A 27471-nucleotide genomic window follows, 5' to 3' on the forward strand; every position below is an offset into this window, starting at 1 on the left:
TAATTTAAGGAATTTCAAAACAATAACAATCCAAAAGATTGATTTGTCATCTGTGGTGTCCACTGTGCAAAACCTGTAACTGCAGCTGTGATGCTGAACTAAATGACTGGAGAGGATCACATTTTTACAGTGTTGTCCCCGAACACAGTTTGTCGATATTGCTCTTCCCAGTAAAATTGTGCAAAATGTCCCATTATCTGAAGCGTTTCCCCTTTCCCTTATTACCCATGACAGTCCCTGCTGATGCTCTATGATTATTCTCCCCAACTCAAAATACTGATTAGAGTCAAGCACTTCACAGGACACCTCATTATCCCTAAATGGAGGCTCTATTTTTAGACTCATTTTTGTCTTTTTGTTGTTTTTGTAATTTAACCCTTTAGTGCATTTTATGACAAAATAACATCCTTCCTGAGGATGAGATGAATTAGACAGAGAAGGAAGAGAAAGACGGCGGGGCGGAAACAGAGAGTTTGAAGGGTAGACATTAGAATCACACACATCTAAAAGGAGCAAGGGTTCAAAGCAGCAAATGTAACGTGCGCTGTAAATTTTCAGTGACTTAGCCACAAGAACGGAGTCACGTGTCTTGAACTGAAGGAGACTCATGCACGCATGTATGCATATACCACATCTGAAGACTAGTGCTCCTCTCCTCTAATCCCCAGATGGTGTCTCTGTTGACTTCACACTCACCACTCAACTCACCACAATCTGCCACAAACATGTCACTACTTGCCACAAACATGTCACTACTTGCCACAAACATGTCACAACATCAATATCAACATGTCACAACGCCACACGGTTTGCACGCGCAAAGGTGTCGCATCTGTTTTCACTTCACTTGTCGTGAGGTTGCCCCATACATGCCTGTGTGCAGTTTTGGGCACAGTTCAGCTAATCTGATAACAGATAATTATCGAAGCTAATGTTTTTGCTAGCGGATTAGCTTTTCAGATAAGATTTAAAACCATCATCGGACCAATTATCTTCGGATAAATTTAGTTCGGATAACTTTCAGTCAGTTAACATTTTTTTGCTGGTAAAGTGAGCAAAGTTTAACGGTCAAAAATGTTTGTAAACCCTAAAATCAAACATTTTAGTCCATCTGTTGTGTGTTTGAAGCAGACTGGCTGCCTGTCGCTTGCTAATGATGTCATCATTAAGCGCAAAACGTGATTGGCCGGTCGAGGTAGGGAGCATTGTGTGTAGTGTAGTTCAGGTTCACTTTGGATGTTACAGTGAGTGAGTCTGCTCAAAACAAAAATAAAACGGACTAATTTTAACATAATTTTATCTTATTTCTTTGTGGCTGTAATTTAATCATCAAGACTTGGTGGGGGAGAGGAACTCTCATGGTGCAGCTGTGTACAGAGGGACTTTTCTTCATGTTTAGACACTGTTTTTGATTTTAAAAAAGGACGCTTTATATGGATTATTTATTCAGATGAATCCCACTGAAACTAACAGGTAAGAATTTATATTTACTAATTACTCTGCCAGTCAATGCATTAATGGACGTATTTTAGTTATTTAAGCCGCAGAGTTCAAAGCGTGTGAAAAAAGCAGCACCTTTTTAGTTCGTAAATGATGGTGTATCTAATAGCGAGATAAACTGTGACTTCTAATACTGTGTTTTACTGCTTTTGAAAGATGATGACAGTATTTGAGATTTTATTTTTTTATTCATTCATTTTTGTGCTTTCTTATGTGTTTGAGATCCTTGAATTTACCCAGCAGCGAAAAGTGACAATGAAACTGGTTTATCAGAAGCCGACAGTGTAATTTAATGTGGCCACATCCGAATCAGTACTAAAAGTTATCAGTTATCGGTTATTTGTAATAAAGAAAATTTTTTAGCAGTTTATTGGTTTAGTGTCATAAAAGATAACTTTTCAGTTATCAGATTAATGGTTATCGAAGCTAACTTTTTGGTTAGCTGTGCCCACCTCTGTCTGTGTGACAGGGGCTTGACACACACCTGTCACAGAAAGCCAGCAAGGATGATAAGTGATACCAAAATTGCTGCCTTTTGTTGACAAGTCTTGTTATTTCCCTGAGTTCATTGTGAGCAGAAAGAGTAATTACTAATCACATCAGTCACACCACTGTTGGAAACACTCACACTCAAGGATAATGGCTTTCAGTGACCATAATCAGCTGGTTTAATGACAATATCATCAGTCATAATGGAGAGTTATGAGTATATATTATTCTACTAGCAACAGTAGCCTTATTGGCTACCAGGACCCTGCATTTAACAAGTCTTCACAATCAACAAGATAGGCCTGTCTATCTCTATTTGATGCCAAACCGTAGTTTTTGATGGAGTTAATTATTGAAATTTTGGGGACTCCCTGACTCACCAGCAGCTGGGTTAGTTTGCAAGAAGGTTTTGGTATCGCTTCTCACCTGGTCCCTTCTGTGTGGAGGTTGCATGCTTTCCCCATGTTTGGGTGGGTTCCCTCCAAGTACTCCAGCTTCCTCCCACTTCCAAAAACATGCGTGTTAGGTGAATTTGGAACTATAAATTGACCATAGGTGTGCTTGTGAGTGTGAATGTGTTTGTTTGTCTGTAAATGGTCCTGCAATAGACTGGAATCCTGTCCAGGGTGTACCCTGCCTTGAGCCCTAGGATTGCTGGCATAGGCTCCAGCACCTGTGAGTCTGAAAAATAAGGTTATTTTATATTCCGGGTCTTGTCTTTTGTTTGTAACATACATCTACAACACTAGGTGTTACCAAATAACAATAAAATTAAGGTGCCGTCAAGACTGAAGTGATTGACCACTGTACCTGGCTTAAAGTGCTAGATGACAGAGAGACAGTGACTGTACTGAAAACAGCAGGGCTCAAAAGCTCAGCAAGTTACACACAAACTTAAACGTTACAATGCAAATTGAAGCTCACGGTGATAAATGCAGCATCAAATAACTCTCAAGCAGCCACAAAATATGGTGTGAGAAAGTGTTTTGTTGGACAATGGCAAGCCCACAAATATCATTTTAAAAAATGCTAACAGTCAAAAAATGGTCCTAAATGTGGTAATGTGTCAGGATGCAGTTGGAAAAGAGGGAGGTGTCATATATATATATATATATATATATATATATATATATATATATTGGTTTAAAAAAAAGAAAATTTGGTCATCTGAAAAGTTTTTTTCACATATATGTACATCTTAAAAAGAGGAGTCTTCTTATAATTAAGGTATTGTATATTTGAAACAATACAGTAATAACCACTGTTAATGTCATAAAGGCATTTCAAATCACTTTTTTTATACAATGCTTTACAAGACAAGTATAAAACAAAATAAAAATTAAGTTTACATTGTTATATGAGCTCTTAATTTTGGGCGAGTTTCATGGAAAAATTTCTAAATCATAATTCTATTGAATTCTATGGTAAAGAATGTTAGAATTTGACCGTACTGGGCTGCAGAAAAGTCAAAGTTGTGATGTTCTGTTTTTCTCTCTCGCTCACACACCCAGCTGGAAGTAGCATGGTTCATTGGCTTTGACACATAAAATGAGATGTTGCAAAACAAAGAAAGAAATGAAAGTTGACAGTAAAGAACAAATAAAAAAAAGCACAAGATCATTTTATGGGAAGTTTCCATTTTTGATCCAAAACTGCTGGATAGATTAATATAGTTTCATCCTGTTGAGTGATCACTGAATCAAAGGGCTAATACAAAGGCTTGCCTGGGACAAAGTTCAGCACACCCCAATTACACTGGGACCCACAATTTTCTCATTATGGTTCACACTCAGGCAGAGGTGCCAAAAAGGGGAGAATAAGGAGAAGGATTTTCGGGGCCAATGATTGACAGGGGTCCAGAGAGGCCCCTAATACAATTATAATACTGACAAAATAATATGGAGGTGCGCTTGGGTTGCATCAGTTGTTTGGTGCCACGTGTTGCCATACCAACCACATCACAGAGCCAACTGAGTTGGGGGATGAGAACCACACAGGCATACAGCCACTTTATCTCCACTTGCCCAAACAAGTCGTGTATTTGTTGCAGTCAGGTGATACATCTGTATTCCCCCGGCCTTTTCCAGGTGTTAGGGTCATCATCACTGAGATAACTGCACACCTTATCGTGTCTGACGGAGTGTGTCATATGGCCAAAATATCAGGACTGATGTTCTCTCACAATGCAGGTGCTATGCCTCATATGAATCTCCCTAACAGGCATATTCCACAGGCCACTGGTCAATTATGATCCCTCACGATTTAGAAAAATGCAAAAAGGGAAGAAACAGCTTACTGCGACATCCTCCTGTTAAGACTACAAACACCCGGAATTGACAGAGTAATGACACAGATTTGACGAATCAGGATGAAATTTTTTGAACAGCTTGAAATTTCACCCCGATTTCAAAACTGGTGCCGATGATGGCTGTAACTGCTATGTATACCAACTTTGTTCAAGATTGACAAGAGATGGATCAAGAAGTTACTATAATGCTTCAAAACAGTGGTGTCCAGCTATTCCAGAAAGGGCTGAGAAGGTGCAGGGTTTCTTTGCAACCACTGACTCCAGCAGGTGATTTCACTGATGAACTCATCCCACCTGTTCAAAGTGATGTTAATCAGTGAAATCACCTGCTGAAGTCAGTGGCTGCAAGGAAAACCTCCACCCTCTCGGCCCTTTCTGGAATAGTTTGGACACCACTGCGTTAAATCATGTCCGTATTTGCTATTCAGGATGAAATGGGAAGGAACGGTGCTCTGTGGAATAGCCCCATAAGGAGATAATCATAAGACAAAGACATTCCAAGGTAGCCAAGAACACTCTATATAGGCCAAGTGCCAAAGACACCAAGTTATCAACTAAGGTCACTGGTTAGCATCCAAGTTTGATAACCAGACAGGGATACACCAGGACCATAAACACTTGAGATCCATTCTTGTGCAAAGGTATCAAATGCCTCTGTTTAGGGATCTCATGACTCGTGACTTTTCAAGCATCACTGCCAAGAGAAGTAAATCTCTCAAAAATCAGTTCCAATAATAAGCACAAATACTAGCAAACTAACACATATCAGTTGCAAAAAATAAAAAAATATAAATACCTTCGGCCGTATGAGTATTGTGTTCTTTATAAGTTGCAGTTGTTTAATTAATTATTAAGATCCTATTGTCATACATACAATTTGAATATGTTCACTAAAGCCCCTCTATCAATCAATCAATCAAAAATAATATTTAGGTTTTAACTGCATCTGCAGGAGGCAATGTGTGTACGCATATACAGTAGTGTTCAGAATAATAGTAGTGCTATGTGACTAAAAAGATTAATCCAGGTTTTGAGTATATTTCTTATTGTTACATGGGAAACAAGGTACCAGTAGATTCAGTAGATTCTTCCAAATCCAACAAGACCAAGCATTCATGATATGCACACTCTTAAGGCTATGAAATTGGGCTATTAGTTAAAAAAAAGTAGAAAAGGGGGTGTTCACAATAATAGTAGTGTGGCATTCAGTCAGTGAGTTCGTCAATTTTGTGGAACAAACAGGTGTGAATCAGGTGTCCCCTATTTAAGGATGAAGCCAGCACCTGTTGAAGATGCTTTTCTCTTTGAAAGCCTGAGGAAAATGGGACGTTCAAGACATTGTTCAGAAGAACAGCGTAGTTTGATTAAAAAGTTGATTGGAGAGGGGAAAACTTATACGCAGGTGCAAAAAATCATAGGCGTTCATCTACAATGATCTCCAATGCTTTAAAATGGACAAAAAACCAGAGACGCGTGGAAGAAAATGGAAAACAACCATCAAAATGGATAGAGGAATAACCAGAATGGCAAAGGCTCACCCACTGATCAGCTCCAGGATGATCAAAGACAGTCTGGAGTTACCTGTAAGTGCTGTGACAGTTAGAAGACGCCTGTCTGAAGCTAATTTATTTGCAAGAATCCCCCGCAAAGTCCCTCTGTTAAATAAAAGACATGTGCAGAAGAGGTTACAATTTGCCAAAGAACACATCAACTGGCCTAAACAGAAATGGAGGAATATTTTGTGGACTGATGAGAGTAAAATTGTTCTTTTTGGGTGCAAGGGCCACAGACAGTTTGTGAGACGCCCCCCAAACTCTGGGGTTGTTCTCATCCTCTAAACATGGTAAGTGAAGCTGATTCCACAAAGCTCTATTCTGGTCTCATCTGACCACATGATCTTCTCCCATGCCTCCTCTGGATCATCCAGATGGTCACTGGTGAACTTCAAATGGGCCTGGACATGTGCTGGCTTGAGCAGGGGGACCTTGCTGCCCTGCAGGATTTTAAATCATGGCAGCATCATGTGTTACTAATGTAATCTTTGTGACTGTGGTCCCAGCTCTCTTCAGGTCATTGACGGGGTCCTCCTGTGTAGTTCTGAGCTTTCTCAGAATCATCCTTACCCCACAAAGTGAGATCTTGCATGGAATCCCAGACCAAGGGAGATTGACAGTTATCTTGTGTTTCTTCCACTTTCTAATAAATAATCATAACACTTGTTGTCTTCTACAACTTCTTGCCTGTTGTCCTGTAGTCCATCCCAGCCTTGTGCAGGTCTACAGTTTTCTCCCTTGTTGTCCTTAGACAGCTCTTTGGTCTTGGCTATGGTGGACAGGTTGGAGTGTGATTGATTGAATGTGTGAACAGGTGTCTTTCATACAGGTAAGTTCAAACAGGTGTAATTAATACAGGTAAAGAGTGCAGAATAAGAGGGCTTCTTAAAAAAAGCCAGAATTCTTGCTGGTTGGTAGGGGATGAAATACTTATTTGCAGCAGTAACAAAACAACAAACAAATAAATTATTAAAAAATCATAGATTGTGATTTCCAGATTTTTTTTTTTTTTTTTTTTTTAGATTATGTCTCTCACAGTGGACATGCACCCAAGATGAAAATTTCAGACCCCTCCATGATTTCTAAGTGGTAGAACTTGCAAAATCGCAGGGTGTTCAAATACTTATTTTCCTCACTGTATGACCTTTGGAGCAGCAGTTGTGCAAATCACGGAATATTTGAAGCTCACCCTCTGTGCATTTGCAGGTATTAATGAACAAATTTAACTCTGTAGGAACTTTACTTTGAGTGAGTGGAAGTTAGCATGCACACTAATGTCCGCAAATTGTCTTGTAAATCAGTTCAGAGGTGTTATTGGGTTCCAAAAACAGCATTTCAGTCTTAGAAGTGTTTCTTTTTTTCTTGCTAGCTTTTACATAATATATGAGAAAGGTGCTGTTTCTAGCCAAAAATGAAGAAAGTTATCAGCTAGCGACACCAGGCAGTGATGTCACTACGCTGACATTCCTCAAGATCATACTATAAATTAGATACAGAATGTGACATTTTAATCTCTTAAAATACCTCTTAAAATAGGTCAACGCTAGCCATCTTTGAACCTGTGCAAGGTCTGTGTCCCAAGAATGTTCCCTGTCAATTTGAAGACCCTAGCAGTGTAAGGACTGGACTTATGCTGAGGACAGAGAGACGGACAGATGGATGGATGAAAATCCTTTGCAATACCTGATGGCCGTATTTGATGGCCTCAGGTAATACAAGTATAAACTAATTGAAATCATGCACAATGGTTATGTGGAGTTTACATGTTCTCCTAATGCCTGTATGAGTTCCCTCCAGGAGTTTCATGTTTTTCCCACTTCCAAAACAAGCAGAATAGGTCATCTGGTGACTCTAAACTGACCATCGATGTGACTGAGACTGTGTTTGCCTGTCTATATGTATCATCCCTGTTACAGTCTGACAGCCTGTCTAGGGTGTACCTTGCCTTATACTCACGCCCAATGAACACTGAGATAGGCTCAAGTCCTCATCATCACCCCGTGTCCCTAGAATATGAATGACTCAATAAATACATTAATTTATAACACACAAATGGATTATGCTCTTTTATTTACCACTGAGCCAGATGCTGAGACTCCCAATTTACCAGTCAATTTACTCACCTATCCACCTATGGTCATGAAATTTGGGTGATGACAAAAAGAACAAGGTTTTAGATAGAAACAGTGAAAATTAATTTCCTATGTCAGGTATCTGGTCTTACATTCCAGGACACGGTAAGAAACTCCTGTATTTTGGTGTATCTCTAAATAGAGCCTCTGCTGCTTCTCATCCAAAGGAGTCAACTGAGGTGGTTTAGCCATCTGGTGAGGCTGCCCCTTGGTTGTTTCCCTAGGGAGGTCTTCCAGGCACGCCCAACTGGGGCGAGGCCCTGGGGAAGACCCAGGACACGCTGGAGGGATTATATTTCTCAGATTGCTTGGGAACCTCGCGATCCCCAGGAAGAGTTACAGGACTTGGCAAAGTATAGGGGATGACATGCTTCATCTCCTGCCACAGTGGCTCAGATTTGGACAAGTAACAGAAAATGGTGAATAAATGAAGGAAACGATGCACAAAGTTATGGTAAAATTATGAAGTAATGGCAAAATTACACAAATAAATGCACAAAATGGTCATTGCAATATCTTGTTCTTCCACATTTTATGCTTATAATGGGATTTCGAAGCACACAGACACATTTAGCCAGGGTCAAATAACCATTTAAATTCACCTCTGCAGTCTAAAATTCATCTGCAGTCTGAGTCATAGCAGTATGAATTAAAATATATCTACAGACAAATTAATTTCAGAAATGTACAGCGGAGGACACTGATGTATTGTATTAATCTATAAACCCAGTAGGGCAGATTAGTACCATTTTGAGCTGTCCTGAAGGGTTTCTTGACATTTGGAGAAAAAAAAAAAGGACATCATGCTGGTGCCATGGATACCACTGTTGGTTGTCAGCAAAAAGGTCCTGGATTCAATTCCCACCATTCCCATTCTCTGTGTAGGTGATGTTAACAGAATCAGGAGAAGAGAAATATCCTTTTTAAATGAGCAGGAAATTTAAAAAGCAGCTTTTACAGGCAACATTTAATGTATTTCTCAACTTTGGGAAGATCTCCCAGAACAAGATGTTTCCAAGAGAATTGCTTGAAATGGCTACATCATTGTCACAACAGCAGAGCTTGACAACTGTAAAATACTTTGGAAATAATCAGTCTTATTTTCCAGTATACATTCTAGAAGAGGATGCCCGTATGCCATTAGATCATGTGAGGCACAGAAAAATAACGATTTTCCCGTCATTGTTTTGGGACCAGAGGGCTGTAGGTTTAATCCAATGGGAAAGAAAAAACTAAATCAGGTGCGGGGAAGGTGACAGAATACCACTTTTGTCACCCGAATACATCAGTAAGGTGACTGTGAACAACACTGTTAGTCCCAGAGTCCCTCCCGTTATGAGAGAACGGATGAATGAGAGGAATCACTGTAAAGTTATGTGCAGCAGTTTCAACAGCAGGGAATCACTTCAGGATTCTTTTATGGTGTACAAAAGAAGATAACGACAAGATGTTTCAACTGTGGACTGAACCTCAAGTGAATGCTGCAGTACAGAGTTGAGCCACCGATAATCTACTTGGAAACGTACTTACCTAGTTAATACTGTTGACACATCGTGGGTCATAGGGCAACAATCTTGTGTCCACTCTGGAGGATGGGTTCATCACTTTAATCTGATCTCCACCCTATGAAGCTGTAGAGTTTTCAGTGTCAAAGAGGTCTCACAGCTGTGCACAGGCTGGATTTATGTGCCCCCCCGTCTCTAAACCCTTACAGAATTATCTGGCATCGCTTGGAAAGAGACTGCAAGTTTTCAATATGGTAGTAATAGGAATGGGACAGAACATTGCCGCAGATCCCATTATTTTGATGATGTCATTTTGGTTACTGTTGTGGATATTGACTATTTTTATACTTCATGTATTAATTAATTAATGGCCAAGGTGGTTTAGGGGACAAATGCCAGCTTTGGGTGTGTTACAGGCTGTTGCATTACAGAGTGAATTAGAGGTCATTTAAAATAAAATAATCATAATGATCATAATAATAAAACTTTAAATACAGTTTGATGAAGAAATGATGCGTAACATAGCATATGCTTGCATTCATCCAATCTAATTACCTTTTTTATGGAACACTTAAATTTCTTGTTAATATACTGTTACATTCTCATTTGTCTTTTATTATGTTATAGCAGTTGTTTAGGTACTTTTTTTTTAACAATTCTGGGCTTCCCCAGGTAACCTTGTGTTTTACATTTACACAACACTATGTACAGCGCTCCCTTAGGAAACGTGAGACACAAACCAGTTCATTCATTCATTCATTGTCTATACACAGCAAAATCACCAGTGTTAAATTAATACTGACAGTGTCTATATGGGTCCACACTGGGTCAGTGAGGAATATATAAACACTGGCAGTGAGAATTTAACACTGTCAGTGTTAATTTTACACTGGTGATTTTGCTAAGCACCAGCTTAGTCCAATCAAAGGTCACAGGAGGGCTGGAGGCTATCCCAGCAGTCATGGGGCATGAGGAAAGGTACACCTATGGTCAATTTAGAGTTTTCAATTCATGTACCCAGAATGTCTTTTGAAGTGGGAGGAAGCTGGAGCACCCAGAGGGAACCCACGCAAATATGGGGAGAACATGTAAACCCCACACAGAAAGGCCCCAGGTGGAAGCGACACCTGGACCTTCTTGCTACACTGAAAAAAAAAAAATAAGAAAAAAAAAATTGGAGTAATATTTACTTGAAAAAAACCTAGGCAAGTTTTTTCACTCAGAAATTCCAAGTAAATTTTACAAGGGGAATTCTTAAGTAAATTTTACTTGCATACATTAGTTTTTCTAAAAGAATAACTCAATTAACATTTACTAGCAATTATCAATTGAATATTTTCATTGAATTTTACTCTGTCTTTAGTCATAAAAAGTAAAACATTTCAGCTGTTCCCCTTGTTTTCACTCAAGGTTGCCACAACAGATCCAATTTGGATCTGCATGTTGATTTTGCACAAATTGTACACTGGATGCCCTTCCTGATGGACCTCCACGTTCAAAAGAATGGTCTCCCTATGTTCATTGAGATGGAGTGTCAGGTATGACTTTTGGCATCCAGCATGCAGGTGTATCAAAAACCCAGCAAGTGCAAAAGGCCAATGGGAAGACCACACTTCACCTGGCTGTGGCAGATAGATGGCTACTTTTGTGATATGTGGATGGACTGAATCAGTGCCTGGGTAGTTGACATCCAGAACCCAGAGCAATTCTGTGGTACGGCAACATATATAATATCAGTGCATGATCCCAGTCCCGACCTGAAAATCTGCAGAAATGCTAACTGATCTAAAGTGGACTTAAAATGCTGAAAATGACAGTAGGACAGGCTAAAGCCCTGACAGATTTAGAGGGGATTGTCCCCCGAAATCAGTTATTGTGAGCTTTGAGAATGTGCTGCAATATGTGGGAAAAGTCTGCACAGGAACTCCCACCACAAATCTGCACCACTCCTTTCTTTAATTTGAGCCATAAAATTGCTCAGAGAATATTACGTGGGATCCACACACACACACACACACACACACACACACACACACACACACACACACACACACACACACACACACACACACACACACACACACCTAATCATTAACATTATGCAATACAGCAACACAAAATGACTTAAGTGGATGAGAAACACTTTGTAAACATAAATTATTGTTTTTTGTTTTTTTTTTTTTAAATATTGAACCCAAACACCAAGTCGGTTCTCAATGAGCTACAATATCAGGGGAAATTGTTTTGTTTTGTTTTGTTTTTTTCTATTATACCACACCACATAATATTTTCTAATACTGCATCACAGATGTTTGCAACTTTGCAGAGTAAAGAGCCAAAAATCACAATGTAAACATGATTGAACCAAGAATTTTGTGGGTTCAAAGATAGTATATGATTGGTTGTAACTGCCATGTTACTTTGTTTTGCTTTCTGGAAACAGACTCAAAGCCCTTCCATGTTTGAGCAGGTAGTTCAATGGGATAAGAGCTGGACTACCAACACGTAGATGTGGGTTTGATTCCCAGTCACATTATGTGTCTGTGTCCTTGTACAAGAAACTCCATCTCCATCGTCCCGGTCTACGCAGCTGTAAATGGGTTCTGGCTTGATTTGGAAAGTAACCAATGATGGGCTTATGTCCCATCCAGAGCGAGTAATAGGCACCCATTCACACATCTCTTCATATCAGGAATCCGAAGATACGCACCAGAACCAATGGGCCTGTGCATTTGTGGGCCTACGGGACTGAGGGCCTATACAGGACTACTTCTTCTTTCATGTGTTGAGCAGGTAGTTTAATCTGATTTGAGTTGGGCAAACAATATGTAGACCTGGATTTGATTCCCAATTATACTGTCTGTATCCTTGAACAAGAAACCTCATCTCCGTCATTCCAGTCCACACAACTGCAAATAGGTTCTGGCTTGGTTTGGAAAGTAACCTATGATGGGCTGTTGACCCATCCAGAGCAAGCCATAGGCAGTAATTCAAACATCTCTTCATACTGGGAAATCCAAAGCTAAGCACCAAATCCAATGGGCCTCAGCATCAATGGGCCTAATGGCCTGAGGGCCTATAAAGGACTACTTCCTCTTTCATGTGTTGAGTAGGTAGTTTAATTGGATAAGAGCTGGACTACCAATAGGTAGATGTGGGTTTGATTCCCAGTCACATTATGTGTCTGTGTCCTTGGACAAGAAACATCATCTCCATTGTCCCGGTCTGCGCAGCTGTAAATGGGTTCTGGCTTGATTTGGAAAGTAACCTATGATGGGCTGTTGACCCATCTAGAGCGAGTAATAGGCACTTATTCACACATCTCTTCGTATTGGGGAATCCAAAGATAAGCACAAGCACCAGTGGGCCTCAGCATCAACAGGCCTATGGGTCTGAGGGCCTATAAAGGACTACTTCTTTCCTGTGTTGAGCAGGTAGTTTAGTCTCATTGGAGTTGGGTGACCAATATGTAGACCTGGATGTGATTCCCACGCAGTAAAATCACCAGTGTTAAATTAACACTGCCAGTGAACATATGGTCCCACTCTGACCAGGGTAGGACCATATATACACTGGCAGTGTTAATTTAACACGGTCAGTGTTAGTTTTACATTGGTGATTTTACTGTGCAGTTATGCCATCTGTATCCTTGGAAAAGACACTTCAATTGCATTGTTCAGGTCCACCCAAATGTAAATGTACTGGTGTCGCCGACCAAACGGCCCCCCCAAAAACTTGGTCTCCCCTGTCTTCACTGTTCCTTCACTGCCCATGAATCATTTTGGAGCATCAGCGGCAGTTCACTGATTATTGCCTCATTTCTGCTTCAAACTGCACTCCAGTCATCATCTATCTCAGCAACAGATATCTGAAGCTTTTGTACAGCAATCATTTCCACATAAATTCAGCATTATTTCATAATAAAAGATGGGGGAGTGATCAGAGCGCCACAGCAGCATGTCTGAATTTGATGCTTTGAGACTGACTACACCCAAACGATCAAAGGGAACAATGTGATTATTAACCATCAGATGACCTTTTAAATAATTCTAAAGTCAGTTTTAAGCAGAAACGAGGTGATAATCATTGAATCGCTGCTTACGCTCTGAAAATGACTCATGCGCAGTGAAGGCAGGGGGACTGTTTGGTCTGTGACACTGGCCTTGGCTGAGGAAGTAACGCGCATTGGACCGGTATCTCATCCAGAGGGACTTATCGACTCATATGATTCATGCTACGGAATATGTGAATTAGCAATGGTGCCACCAGGTCTCAGGGCCTATAATTGACGGACTTGTTCTTCTTTTTCCTTCCAATTTGTTGAGACATTTGTTGTGGTTTTAAAAGGAACATGAAGGCTGTACTTAAACTTAGTAATGATAAGTACTGTAAATATGTAGTCAATTAAATTTGTCACAGTCCCACTGCAGCACATTCATCTCTAAAACAATGCAGGCTTCACTGACATGCTTTTTGCAACAACAACAACGACAACAAAACCCCCACCACAACCCTACGATCATTTATAAGGGTTTGTGTGTGGTGGAGTAAGATAAAGCATGCTTCTTGAAAGCTTGACAAAAGAACACAACAGGTTTTAACGAGGCTGCATCAAGAAATGTGCCTGTGTGCACACTCATGTGCACGTATTGGAGTAATAAAATTTGTTTATGGTACACTGAGCTGCTGACTTTCCTCTGCTGATCTATAATGTGTTGCTTATCGTTCTTGCTGAAACTCACGCATGCAAAACTTTCATATCTTAAGTTCATATATGTTTCATCATCTATATTCTAATAGCTGTATGGAGTATGCATCTGTCTGAAGCATCATGCAAAAATGGGAAAGCTGAGTGTTGCCCATTTGCACGCTTATGTAGCTCTGCCCAAGGACAAACCTCTCGAAAACAGCAAGTCACTCGGAGCATTACTTGCTGAGGTCTCAGTGACTTTGTTGGCAAATGGGCCAAAATAAAGTTGGAATTACATTATTTGCAACAGTCACATGACCTCTACGGAGTGAGCAATGGCCACAGAATTCATCTGTCATGTTGTCAAAGTGAACAACACCCATACTGAGAAAGCAACATCAAAGTAACACATGGCACCAAGATGGTGGGAACAGCAAAAACAATAAGGCAACACTGAGGCAACAGGGGAGATGATGGTTTCATGGTTAAGGTGATGGAGGTGATGGTCTAGTTTTTAAAGTGATGGAGATGATGGTCTTGCGGTTAACGTGATGGAGGTGATGGTCTCATGGTTAAGGTGATAGAGGTGATGGTCTCGTGGTTAAGGTGATGGAGCTGATGGTCTCGTGGTTAAGGTGATGGAGGTGATGGTCTCATGGTTAAGGTGATGGAGGTGATGGTCTTGTGGTTAAGGTGATGGAGCTGATGGTCTCGTGGTTAAGGTGATGGAGCTGATGGTCTCATGGTTAAGGTGATGGAGCTGATGGTCTCGTGGTTAAGGTGATGGAGGTGATGGTCTAGTTTTTAAAGTGATGGAGATGATGGTCTTGTGGTTAACGTGATGGAGGTGATGGTCTCATGGTTAAGGTGATGGAGGTGATGGTCTCCTGGTTAAGGTGATGGATGTGATGGCCTCATGATTAAGGTGATGGAGGTGATGGTCTTGTGGTTAAGGTGATGGTCTAGTGGTTAAAGTGATGGAGATGATGGTCTTGTGGTTAACATGATGGAGGTGATGGTCTCATGGTTAAGGTGATGGAAGTGATGGTCTCATGGTTAAGGTGATGGATATGATGGTATAGTGGTTAAGGTGATTGAGATGATGGTCTCATGGTTAAGGTGATGGAGGTGATGGTCTCATGGTTAAGGTGATGGAGGTGATAGTCTCATGGTTAAGGTGATGGAGGTGATGGTCTCATGGTTAAGGTGACGGAGGTGATAGTCTCATGGTTAAGGTGATGGAGGTGATGGTCTCATGGTTAAGGTGATGGAGGTGATAGTCTTGTGGTTAAGGTGGTGGAGGTGATTGTCTAGTGCAGGGGTGGGCAACTTGTTCCAGAAAGGGCCAAGAGGTTGCAAGTTTTCTTTGCAGCCACTGACTCCACCAGGTGATTTCACTGATTAATATCACTTTGTAATCAGTGAAATCACCTGGTGGAGTCAGTGGCTGCAAAGAAAACTTGCAACCTCTTGGCCCTTTCTGGAACACGTTGCCCACCCCTGATCTTGTGCTTAATGTGATGGTCTCATGGTTAAGGTGATGGAGGTGATGGTCTACTGGTTAAGTGTTGGGCTTGAGACCAGAAGATCCTTGGTTCAAATCCCAGCCTGACCGGAAAATCACTAAGGGCCCTTGGGCAAGGTTCTTAATCCCCTAGTTGCTCCCAGTGTGTAGTGGGCACCTTGCATGACAGCAGCCAGACATCGGGGTGAATGTGAGGCATTGATGTGTAAAGCGCTTTGAGTGGCTGATGCAGATGGAAAACCGCTACATAAATGCAGTCCATTTACCTTTTACTGATATGCAGTCAGGTGACCTTCTCAAAGTGAAAATCTGACAATGCAACATCATAGCAACATATAGAGACATAAATGAGTCTGTGCAGTCAATTGCATTGAGTTTTTAAATTTTCTTCACTTTTTTTAAAATAACAGTGTGTTTAATCCATTATGGGTACAAACTGTTTGATTTAACCAGTTATGATCTGGAGTTTGTCTTTTCAAGGTCACCAAGATAATGGGTCATGTGACATTATAAAGCTGAACTTCAACCATTCTAAACATCTCCTCTACAAACCCTGGGACAAAATTTAGACCTTGATCTGCTCATTTGACTTTTTTTTCCTGAAAATCCATTTCCTGTGTTCTTGGTTGACCTGCAATCATTCCACCAACATTGGTCCAAATCATACCAACACTTTCTGATAGGACTGAAAAAAAAACATAAAGCATGCATGTGGATGCAGAAACCCACCAGGTACAGTTCAGACTAGGGACTTGGGTGGATTATCAGTTTGCCTATTGTCAGCATCGGCCGATAATCGATCTATCCTTAGTTCAGACCACAACATTGCTACAAGGATTAGGTATTGGCTTTTCGTGACGGATATCAATTGTATTATATGATGTGAAGTGAAGCCAGTTTATTTTGTGTTTTGAAGACGAATTTGGATTAGTTTTTTCAATAATGTTCTAGCGATATGCAGATATTGTTTTCAGTCATAATTAATAAAAAGGTCATATTATGCAATCTTAGTCCCAAGCACCTATCTGGGTGTCAAAACCAACTAGCATTTATTGCTGATCTTTGATCATGATCTTTGATCCAGATTGCTAACCTCTGAGCCTGATCTTGTATCTCAATTGCTGTTCTGTAAACCTGATCTTCATCACTATTTTTTTCACGCCCAATTCATCACTGGTTCTCAGAAGACTTGGTTTTTGTTGCCTTTCATCCACTCTGCTTTGATCATTTAATCAGAATCAAAGAAATCAACATTAAGGGGTGGATTATAACTTTTTTATCCAGTTTGTAGGACTAGGCACCAAAGGGTCACAGGGTTAAATATCAATGCTCAAAGGCCGTCTGTCTACAGTAGTGTTCAGAAAAATAGTAGTGCTATGTGACTAAAAAGATTAATCTAGGTTTTGAGTATATTTCTTATTGTTACATGGGAAACAAGGTACCAGTAGATTCAGTAGAGTCTCACAAATCCAACAAGACCAAGCATTCATGATATGCACACTTTTAAGGCTATGAAATTGGTCTATAAGTAAAAAAAGTAGAAAAGGGGGTGTTCACAATAATAGTAGTGTGGCATTCAGTCAGTGAGTTCGTCAATTTTGTGGAACAAACAGGTGTGAATCAGGTGTCCCCTATTTAAGGATGAAGCCAGCACCTGTTGAACATGCTTTTCTCTTTGAAAGCCTGAGGAAAATGGGACGTTCAAGACATTGTTCAGAAGAACAGCGTAGTTTGATTAAAAAGTTGATTGGAGAGGGGAAAACTTATACGCAGGTGCAAAAAGTTATAGGCTGTTCATCTACAATGATCTCCAATGCTTTAAAATGGACAAAAAAAACAAACAAAAAAAAACATCAAAATGGACAGAAGATTAACCAGAATGGCAAAGGCTCATCCACTGATCAGCTCCAGGATGATCAAAGACAGTCTGGAGTTACCTGTAAGTGTTGTAACAGTTAGAAGACGCCTGTGTGAAGCTAATTTATGTGCAAGAATCCCCCGCAAAGTCCCTCTGTTAAATAAAAGACATGTGCAGAAGAGGTTACAATTTGCCAAAGAACACATCAACTGGCCTAAAGAGAAATGGAGGAATATTTATTGGACTGCTGAGAGTAAAATTGTTCTTTTTGGGTCCAAGGGCCGCAGACAGTTTGTCAGACGACCCCCAAACTCTGAATTCAAGCCACAGTTCACAGTGAAGACAGTGAAGAATGGTGGTGCAAGCATCATGATATGGGCATGTTTCTCCTACTATGGTGTTGGGCCTATATATCGCATACCAGGTATCATGGATCAGTTTGGATATGTGAAAATACTTGAAGAGGTCATGTTGCCTTATGCTGAAGAGGACATGCCCTTGAAATGGGTGTTTCAACAAGACAATGACCCCAAGCACACTAGTAAATGAGCAAAATCTTGGTTCCAGACCAACAAAATTAATGTTTTAGAGTGGCCTGCCCAATCCCCGGACCTAAATCCAACTGAAAACTTGTGTGGTGACATCAAAAAAGCTGTTTCTGAAGCAAAACCAAGAAATGTGAATGAACTGTGGAATGTTGTTAAAGAATCTTGGAGTGGAATAACAGCTGAAAGGTGCCACAAGTTGGTTGACCCCATGCCTCGCAGATGTCAGACTGCAGGCTTACTTCAGACTGCAGGCTTACTTGTAGTTCCTAGGGTTTGTAAGAGTAGAATGGGAGGCAGAGCCTTCAGCTTTCAGACTCCTCTCCTCTGGAACCAGCTCCCAATTCGGATCAGGGAGACAGACACCCTCTCTACTTTTAAGATTAGGCTTAACACTTTCCTTTTTGCTAAAGCTTATAGTTAGGGCTGGATCAGATGACCCTGAACCATCCCTTAGTTATGCTGCTATAGACTTAGACTGCTGGGGGGTTTCCATGATGCACTGAGTGTTTCTTTCTCTTTTTGCTCTGTATGCACCACTCTGCATTTAATCATTAGTGATTGATCTCTGCTCTTTTCCACTGCATGTCTTTTTCCTGATTCTCTCCCCTCAGCCCCAACCAGTCCCAGCAGAAGACTGCCCCTCCCTGAGCCTGGTTCTGCTGGAGGTTTCTTCCTGTTAAAAGGGAGTTTTTCCTTCCCACTGTCGCCAAGTGCTTGCTCACAGGGGGTCGTTTTGACCATTGGGGTTTTTCTGTAATTATTGTATGGCTTTTGCCTTACAATATAAAGTGCCTTGGGGCAACTGTTTGTTGTGATTTGGCGCTATATAAATAAAATTGATTGATTGATTGATTGATTGATTGATGTGAAGAAATCATGAAAAACTATGGTTATACAACTAAATACTAGTTTAGTGATTCACAGGATTGCTAAAAAAGCAGTTTGAACATAATAGTTTTGAGTTTGTAGTGTCAACAGCAGATGGTACTATTATTGTGAACAGCCCCTTTTCTACTTTTTTTAACTAATAGCCCAATTTCGTAGCTTTAAGAGTGTGCATATCATTAATGCTTGGTCTTGTTGGATTTGTGAGAATCTACTGAATCTACTGGTACCTTGTTCCCCATGTAACAATAAGAAATATACTCAAAACCTGGATTAATCTTTTTAGTCACATAGCACTACTGTTATTCTGAACACTACTGTATCTATCTGTCTGTCTATTGATCAATAGTATCCAGATTTTTCAATAAATATACATTTCTATTTAAACAGGGTGAATCTGTAATTGAAAATATTGAACGTAAGAAGCTGCTGAAACAACTGACAGAATGTACACATCTTATTGTCAACCTGTCACGGGAAGTAATTTAAAAAGTAGCCAACCATCGATTTGGAGATTTGGAATGGATGAGAGGAATATGAGCAGGAGGAGAGAGGGCACTGGAGTGGTTGCATTTGATAAAAAACATAAATATCATACTTCACATCCAGACATGTTCATTTTTGTGTATTTGTGCACGTTCATCAGCTCCCCCACACCGCGTTGCATTAATGTATTGATTAGTTGTCATTGGAAACTGATGGCTGCAACAACTTGTTTTCTTGTGTGTAGCGAGTGGAGATCTAGTAGAAAATGAAATATGCCTTCTGTAATTGGTTTCAAATGGAAACGCTGACTTGGCGGCTTTGAGAAGTTTGGTGAATTAATGAGGGTAATAGTTTTTCCAAGTGTGCATTTGCGAGAGTGGATGTGCGAGTTTTGTACATCTCCGTTCTTCAGCTGAGTAATAGTATCATCGACTCTGTGAGCCGACCTGATGACACCTGCTCCAAACTCAAAGAGGCACAAACAGGTTTTGTCACTGAAATACCGTCACAAAATGCCGATTTTTGTTTTAGGGATGGAATGAAATGAAATAGTCTGAGATTCCAACATGTGATTCCTGCCTGATTCATGTAAATACAAAAACACTGATTCTGGGGGGAAAAGTAAACATGACATCATCGTGTGCACGTGTGTGTTTCGTTCCAGATTTGGTAAAAATAAACACCTAATTAAAAAATAAATAAAAAGAACTCCCCAATGCCTTTCTTTCTTTCTTCCAAATGCCCCGACCATTTTTTCAACTTCCTAATTCCTTCCTTCTTCCTTAATTTATTCTTTCTCCCTTTCCTTCCTGTCTTCTCTCTGTCTTCATCTTGTTCCTTCTTTTTCACCATTTTGTTCGTTCTGTAATTCCTTCCTGCCCTGTTTTCTTCTAAAATGATCTTTTCCCCTTCCTTCTGTCTGTCCCTCTTTGTCTTGTTCCTTCCGTCTTTCCCTCCATTTTCATCCTCATCCCCTTCCTTCATGTCATGTTTCCTTCTTAAGATTTCCTTTAGCTCCTTACCTTACTTCTTCGAATTACTCCTCATTGTGGTCCCTTTTCTTCATTGTCTTCATTCTCTCCTTATGTCCTGCCGAGTTTTCTTCTTTTTGACCCCTTCAGGTTCTCCTTTTTTAGTTTTCCATTTTAACTTGTGTTTTCCTTTTTGTCTCCTTCAATTCCTTCTTTTTAATTTTCCTTTTTAACCTTGTTCTTTCCTTTTTGTCTCCTTTGCTTCCTTCTTTTTAGTTTTCCTTTTTAACCTCGTTCCTTCCTTTTTGTGTCCTTCACGTTTTTCTTTTTAGTTTTCCTTTTTAAGCTTGTTCTTTGCTTTTTGTCTCATTCACTTCCTTCTTTTATGTTTTCCTTTTTAACTTTGTTCCTTCCTTTTTGTCTCCTTCACTTCCTGCTTTTTAGTTTTCCTTTTTAACCTTGTTCCTTCCTTTTTGTCTCCTTCACATTCTTCTTTTGTCTTCCTTTTTAACTTTGTTCCTTCCTTTTTGTCTCTTTGACTTCCTTCTTTTTAGTTTTCCTTTTTAACCTTGTCCCTTCCTTTTTTCTAATTCATTTCCTTCTTTCTTCAGATCCCACTTTCTTCTTTACAGTTTCTTTCTTTCGTCCACTCTTTCTTACTTCATCTATTTCTTTTGTCATTCTCAGCTCCCTCTTTCTTTTTCTGCTTTTGCTATCCCGTTTCCTTCTTTACATTTTGTCTTTCTCCCTTTCCGTTTCACCATTTTATTCTTTCTCCCCTTCCTTGTTACATCTCCTTCCTTCGCCCTCTCCTTCCTGCCCACTTTCCTTCTTTACAATCTTTCTCTCCCTTCTTACCATCTTTCCTTCTTTTTCTTGTTTCTTTGTTCTATCTCCCCATATATTTCCCTGTCCCAGCTCTCCCTTCTGTCCTTTCATTGTTTCTTTCTCCTCATTCATCCTCCTCACCTTTTCTGAGCACTTCAGGGTTTCTATGGGAATCTGAGCTCATAATTCCCTTGGTACCACAATGACAAGCTCCTCTTAATAAAAAGAACGGAAAGTGGTTTTGAGTTGTTGGTGGTGGTGGTGGAGGGGGGTGGTGCTGTTATGATGTAGGTTGTGATAAATTGTTCCGTTTTGGTGTGTAGGGTTGGAGTGTACAGTAGGTTCAATGTGACATACTGTACACCGACACAGAGACAAAATCATTCCGAAGCCAGGCTGTGAAACACCTTATAGAAATAATGATAATGCCAGTGAATTGTTTATTGGTAGCTGTTGGCGCAGTCCAGCTTGCTGGATTTTTCATCGTTTGTGTTGTTTTTGGGAACTGTGTACAAAAAAAAACAAAAAAACGACATGAGCTATTTTACCTTAAAATAACAGCTTGGAAGTAATTTTAAAGGAATGCAGACTGGTAGTAGACAGACTGGTGCCCCATTTCATTCCCGGATGCCTATTAATGCACAATATAGCTTTGGTGGAATGTGAATGATCTCCTGAAAGAGGTATGTAATGCTTTTCAGCATTATGACAGAACCCAACAGTTATGAGTCAACAGCTATGACAAGAAGCTAGCTCGGTGATATCAGTATAGACATCATGGTAGAGACAAATGATTGAAAAATATACAGGGTGGGCGCAAAAACACTCCTTGATTTTAAGTAGCTATAATATCAAAACGTATTGGAATATGTTTATATGCGCTGTTGTTCTGTTCTGTGTAAGCCTGGTCCTGTCAGATCTCAGAAGCTAAGCAGTGCAGTGTAATATAGTATTGGATATCTCATTGGCCCACACACTCAGTAAAAACCGCTGAAGCAAACTGTCGGCCATCTTACCACTCGTAAGTCATCCAGACCGCACATGGACAGCTTATTAGAATGTCAAAAATTTGGAGTAATAACTGAGCTGATTCTCTCATTTACTTATTTTTGTTCTCCAGTGAATGTAACCTTCATCCTTCCCAATCTATGTCTGCCACGTTTAGCTTTTTCATTTACTTTCTTTCTTTCTTTTAGTACTTTGACACATTCTCCCCTTCTATTCTCAATTACTCATATCTCACTGGGACAAATACTCCAGTTCTAAAAATTGTGATTCTTTCATCAAAGTTTATACTTTTGTGTAATCACCAGCAATCGTGGATTTTGTTATAGCTGCATTGAAAGAATAAAACATCACTTAACTAGGGACAGGAGAGGTGGTTTTCCCTTGCAATGTTAATATTTATTACACACAGCTCTGAGCTTCAGCCTCATATGAGTAATAAAACTCGTAGCAACAAGGCCTAAAGCTCCAAAACTATGCACAAGTAGACCTAATAAATGTCTTAAAATAGTTTGTCCAACACAAGACTCAACATGTGGCTACACACAAGCCACGCCACCTATTATTATTAGGGCCCGAGTAGGCAACGTCCTACGAGGACCCTATTGTAATTGCGCTGTTTATTATTATTATTATGATTATTATTATTATGACTATTATTATTATTATTATTATTATTATTATTATTATTATTCTCACTCTTGAAATCAAAATTTCGGCCTCTTCCCATGCTCAAAAATTCACCAAACTTTCCAAAGTCGTCCGGCCGGATCCGAAATTTGATATTTTGGGGGCCTCGCACATGGTCGCAGAAAAATCACGAAATAGCGCCCCCTAGAAATTTTCAAAAACCCTCCGCATTGGGCTTTTTTCGTCGTAGCCTCATGAAATTCGGTACACATATTTACCATGCCAGGACGCACGAAAAAGCCTCTTACTGTCATGGTGAAATATCGACAGGAAGTCGGCCATTTTGATTTTAAGTTTCGATTTTGAGCAAATTTTTGCCATTTTTGGCCATTTCCACTACTTACATTTGAACAAACTCATCCTAGGGATTTCATCCGATCGACTTCAAATTTGGTCAAAATCATCACAACACAATGGTGATCAAAAGTTATCAAAAGATTCTAATTAAGTCAAAAGGCGTGGCTGCTAGGGGTCGTCAAACTTTGGCGAGCTTTTCGGAGCACGCCATTTCACTTCGAATGGCTGTCACGCCCACATACTTCATCGTAGATCCTTCAAACTTGCTGGACATGATGAGGGCTCCGCCCTGAATGTCTACATATCTTAAGTTCCCACCTGCGCCATAGCGCCCCCCGGTGGTGGCGGGAAATGTCCTATTTTTACTTTAAGAGGTCCTGATGTCACATACTTAACCCAATCAACTTCATTCCACTTTTAAAACATGCAGAACAAATTGGTGAACATAGGCGATGAACGCCGTGAAGTTACGAGTAACGGCGTCCCTGTGGCTGAGTACCGAATATTGCCCATTCGCCATGAAATTACGTTCTTCCTTTTGACGGCTTTAATTTTGTCACATCATCATGAAAATTGATACACAGGTCGAGCACGACATCCTCTTACAATTCATAGGGGCGTCGCCCATGGGCGGGGCAAAATGCCTCAATAGCGCCCCCTTGAAACTTTCAAAACCCCCTCCCCATAGGGGTTTTTTTGGAGTAGGGAGATGAAAATTGGTACACATATGTGACTTGCATAGACGTACAAAAAAGTCTCTTGCACCATGGGTCTACTACATACAGGAAGTCGGCCATTTTGAATTTTCTTCTCATTTTGGCGTGATTTCCACATGTTGTATTTGAACGAACTCCTCCTAGGGATTTTGTCCAATGCACTTCAAATTTCTTACAGATCACCCAGAGATGATACTGACCAAAAGTTATCGAAAGCTTTTCTGTATGTCGAAGGGTGTGGCCGCTATGGTGCCGCCATTTTGACCCTTCGCCATATGAACATTATACTTAAACAGGTACTGATGTCACATATTTAACCCCATCAACTTCCTTCCACTTCTAAAACATGCAGAACAACTTGGTGAACATAGGCGATGATCACCGTGAAGTTACGAGTAACGGCATCCGTGTGGCGGTGTGCCGAATATTGCCCATTCGCCATGAAAATACGTTCTTCCTTTTGACGGCTTTAATTTTGTCATATCATCATGAAAATTGAAACACAGGTCAAGCACGACAACCTCTTACAATTCATAGGGGCATCGCCCGTGGGCGGGGCAAAATGCCTCAATAGCGCCCCCTTGAAACTTTCCAAAACCCTTCCCATAGGGGTTTTTTTTTTGAGTAGGGAGATGAAAATTGGTACACATGTGTGACTTGCATAGACATACAAAAAAGTCTCTTGCACCATGAGTCTACTCCAAACAGGAAGTCAGCCATTTTGCATTTTCTTCTCATTTTGAAATGATTTCCACATGTTGTATTTGAACAAACTCCTCCTAGGGATTTTGTCCAATGCACTTCAAATTTCTTTGACAGCATCCAAAGATGATACTGACCAAAAGTTATCGAAAGCTTTTCTCTATGTTGAAGGGTGTGGCCGCTATGGTGCTGCCATTTTGACCCTTTGCCATGGAACATCAAGTCATGATAACTCCTTCATGCTTTGCCTGATTGACTTGAAACTTCACATGTATGATGACGGTTGGCCCCTGAACACACCCAGCCCCTCTGTTTGTACACTGAGCGCCCCCTAGTGGATGAACAATCAACATGTCATAACTCCTTGATGCATTGTGTGATTTGTTTAAAATTTTAACTGTGTGATGAGTGGTTGCCCCTGCATGCACATGCCCACATGTGGTCACAAGGGCACCCACTGGCCTGGGTAGGCGGTTGCGCGGAACGAGGGCCCGTATATGACTGCTTGCAGTCCTAGTTATTATTGTTATTATTATCATGTATGCCTATATGCTGGAATAAGGGAGAGAATTCTTCAAATTATTGTTCATTACTTCCCATTTCAGTCATACTCACAGGTGAAATGTTCGTCCACAGCCTTTGAACTGCTGATTTGCACAGTTTATTGCTGCACATGAAGGTATTTTTTTCAAAATCACAAAGAATAAAGTTGCGTGCGCCTGGTTAAACATCAGTAGAAAAGAGCATTCAGGAGCGGAACACGCGAGTGGTAATATGGTGGCCGATTTGCTTCATAAATATTAGCCAATGAGCTATTCAGTATTATATAGAGATCTATGGTGCAGTGCCTGGTTAGTATTTGGATGGGAGACCTCTTTGGAACACAAGCGGCAGCAGAGTTGTGTCAGGAAGGGCATCCGGCATAAAACATGTGCCAAATACCAATGTACCCACTGTGGCGACCCTGAGAGAAATGGAAGCAGCCAAAAGGACAACAACAACACTGGACTATGTTTTTATATATATTGTGTCCACAGACACATTAGCTCAAAAACCTTTGTTTCACAACAGCAGAATTTCTGTGGACTCCTCAGTCATGCTACATATGCTGCAGAGAGTCTGGACTGAGCTAGATTATCACATCAGTGTTTGCCTAGTAATGGGCGGCGCACTCATCAAGTGTCTGCAATACCTACCGATACCATAGGAAACCTTATGAGATCATGCAGTTGTAGCCACCAATATGTATGTGTTCACCCTGTACAATGAGGATTTGGGTGTAAAGGGGAGGTGATGGTCTAGTGGTTAAGTGTTGGGCTTCAGACCAGTGGATTCTTGATTCAAAACCCAGCCAGACCGGAAAATCACTAAGGGCCCTTGGGCAAGGTTCTCAATCCTCTAGTTGCTCCCAGTGTGTAGCACGCACCTTGCATGGCAGCACCCTGACACTGGTGTGTCTGTGTGAATGGGTGAATGTGAAGCATAATTGTAAAGCGCTTTGAGTGCAATATAAATGTAGTCCATTTACCATTTAAACTGAATTTCCCCCATATTGTGCATTTTGTAACTGCAATTTTGTGCTTCAAAAATGTGTCTTACCCCAGTATGGTGAATTTTGATCATTATTTTATAATCCTTTATTTCAATGCTAAGGATCTGAGCCAGAAGGTGGGATTCTCGATTTACCAGTCGATTTCTGCTCCTAACCTCATCTGTGGTCATGAACTTTGACTAATAACTGGAAGAACAAGGTTGCAGATCCAAGTGGTGAACATGAGATTCCTCCATTGGGCAATGTGTATTAACATGGTGGAAAGGTTGTTTGAGTTTGGAGTTTGCCAAAGCTAAAGTATTTCAATTTTGAACAAAACTGATCACATTTTTTGGGAAACCCTGTAGTATTAATGTTGTTTTCCTCTTTGCCAGCCACGTATTTGGCTTATTGAGGTTTCAGATTCCACCAAATCTTGCAAAACTTCGTAGAGGTCGCCACTCTGCCAAATGTCATTAACATTGAGAAATGCATTGAGATGCTCTGATCAGGCTGCACTTTAACCACTGCACACGGACAACAGCATTAACATCGCAACATAAATCTCTTTGTATATTGAGCATAAAACTCTTGTGAATATATATTCTTTGGGTTTATAGACATTGTTATTGTGTTTGTTTTATGTAAACATGCGAGAAGCTCAGGTTGTTTCATTGTTATTTTCGGTGGGAGTTGCTGTGAGTTGCGATCGCTTTCTGTTCATGTCATTGTGGAGGGAAGTGAAGTTTGTTCTTTAATGTCCTGCTTATTGTCCTTTACAACACTGTTTGTCCAGTTTGTTTGTCCAGTAATATATGTAAGATGTCTGAAATTCAGTTTGCGTTTATTAAATTCCATGCAGATTAAACATAGCAGACACCCAATATTTGGAATATTTGTTTTTGCAAGTTTTTCGGGTCTCATGCATGCAGCCTCTTATTAACATGATGAAAAGCATAAAAAAATTGCATTTTAGTAGTATAATGTTCATTTGCAATTGCTTTCATGTGGATTCTCTATGCAACTCTCTGGCACGCAAGGGATTATGGGATATCTCAATAGGGTGAATAAATCTGCGTAGGCTGAACTGAGTCATAATACTATAGCAGACTTGCTTTGCACGATTGGGGCGATATCCAGGTCAAGATATCTTACCCCCTACCCAGTCATAAGTGCCAAGGCCAAATAATACATGACCAGGGAAGAAAATATAGATGTGAATTGAGAGAATTTACACAAAAAAAGGGTCAGT

At 40.3% G+C, this 27471-nt stretch overlaps 1 protein-coding gene and 1 long non-coding RNA gene across 2 annotated transcripts in view; both read right to left on the reverse strand.

Moving 5' to 3' along the window:
- Positions 1-27471, reverse strand: part of LOC117527125 (zeta-sarcoglycan) — a 1464030-nt gene that overhangs the window by 852973 nt on the left and 583586 nt on the right. The window lies entirely within an intron of this gene.
- LOC117527127 lies at positions 227-22155 on the reverse strand. Its single transcript, XR_004565446.1, has 3 exons — positions 22067-22155; positions 17627-17629; positions 227-237 (listed from the first exon to the last, which is right to left on the reverse strand). It is a non-coding gene; the product is annotated as an uncharacterized LOC117527127 (long non-coding RNA).

Source organism: Thalassophryne amazonica, chromosome 15 (genome assembly GCF_902500255.1).
Source record: "Thalassophryne amazonica chromosome 15, fThaAma1.1, whole genome shotgun sequence".
NCBI classification, from domain to species: domain Eukaryota; kingdom Metazoa; phylum Chordata; class Actinopteri; order Batrachoidiformes; family Batrachoididae; genus Thalassophryne; species Thalassophryne amazonica.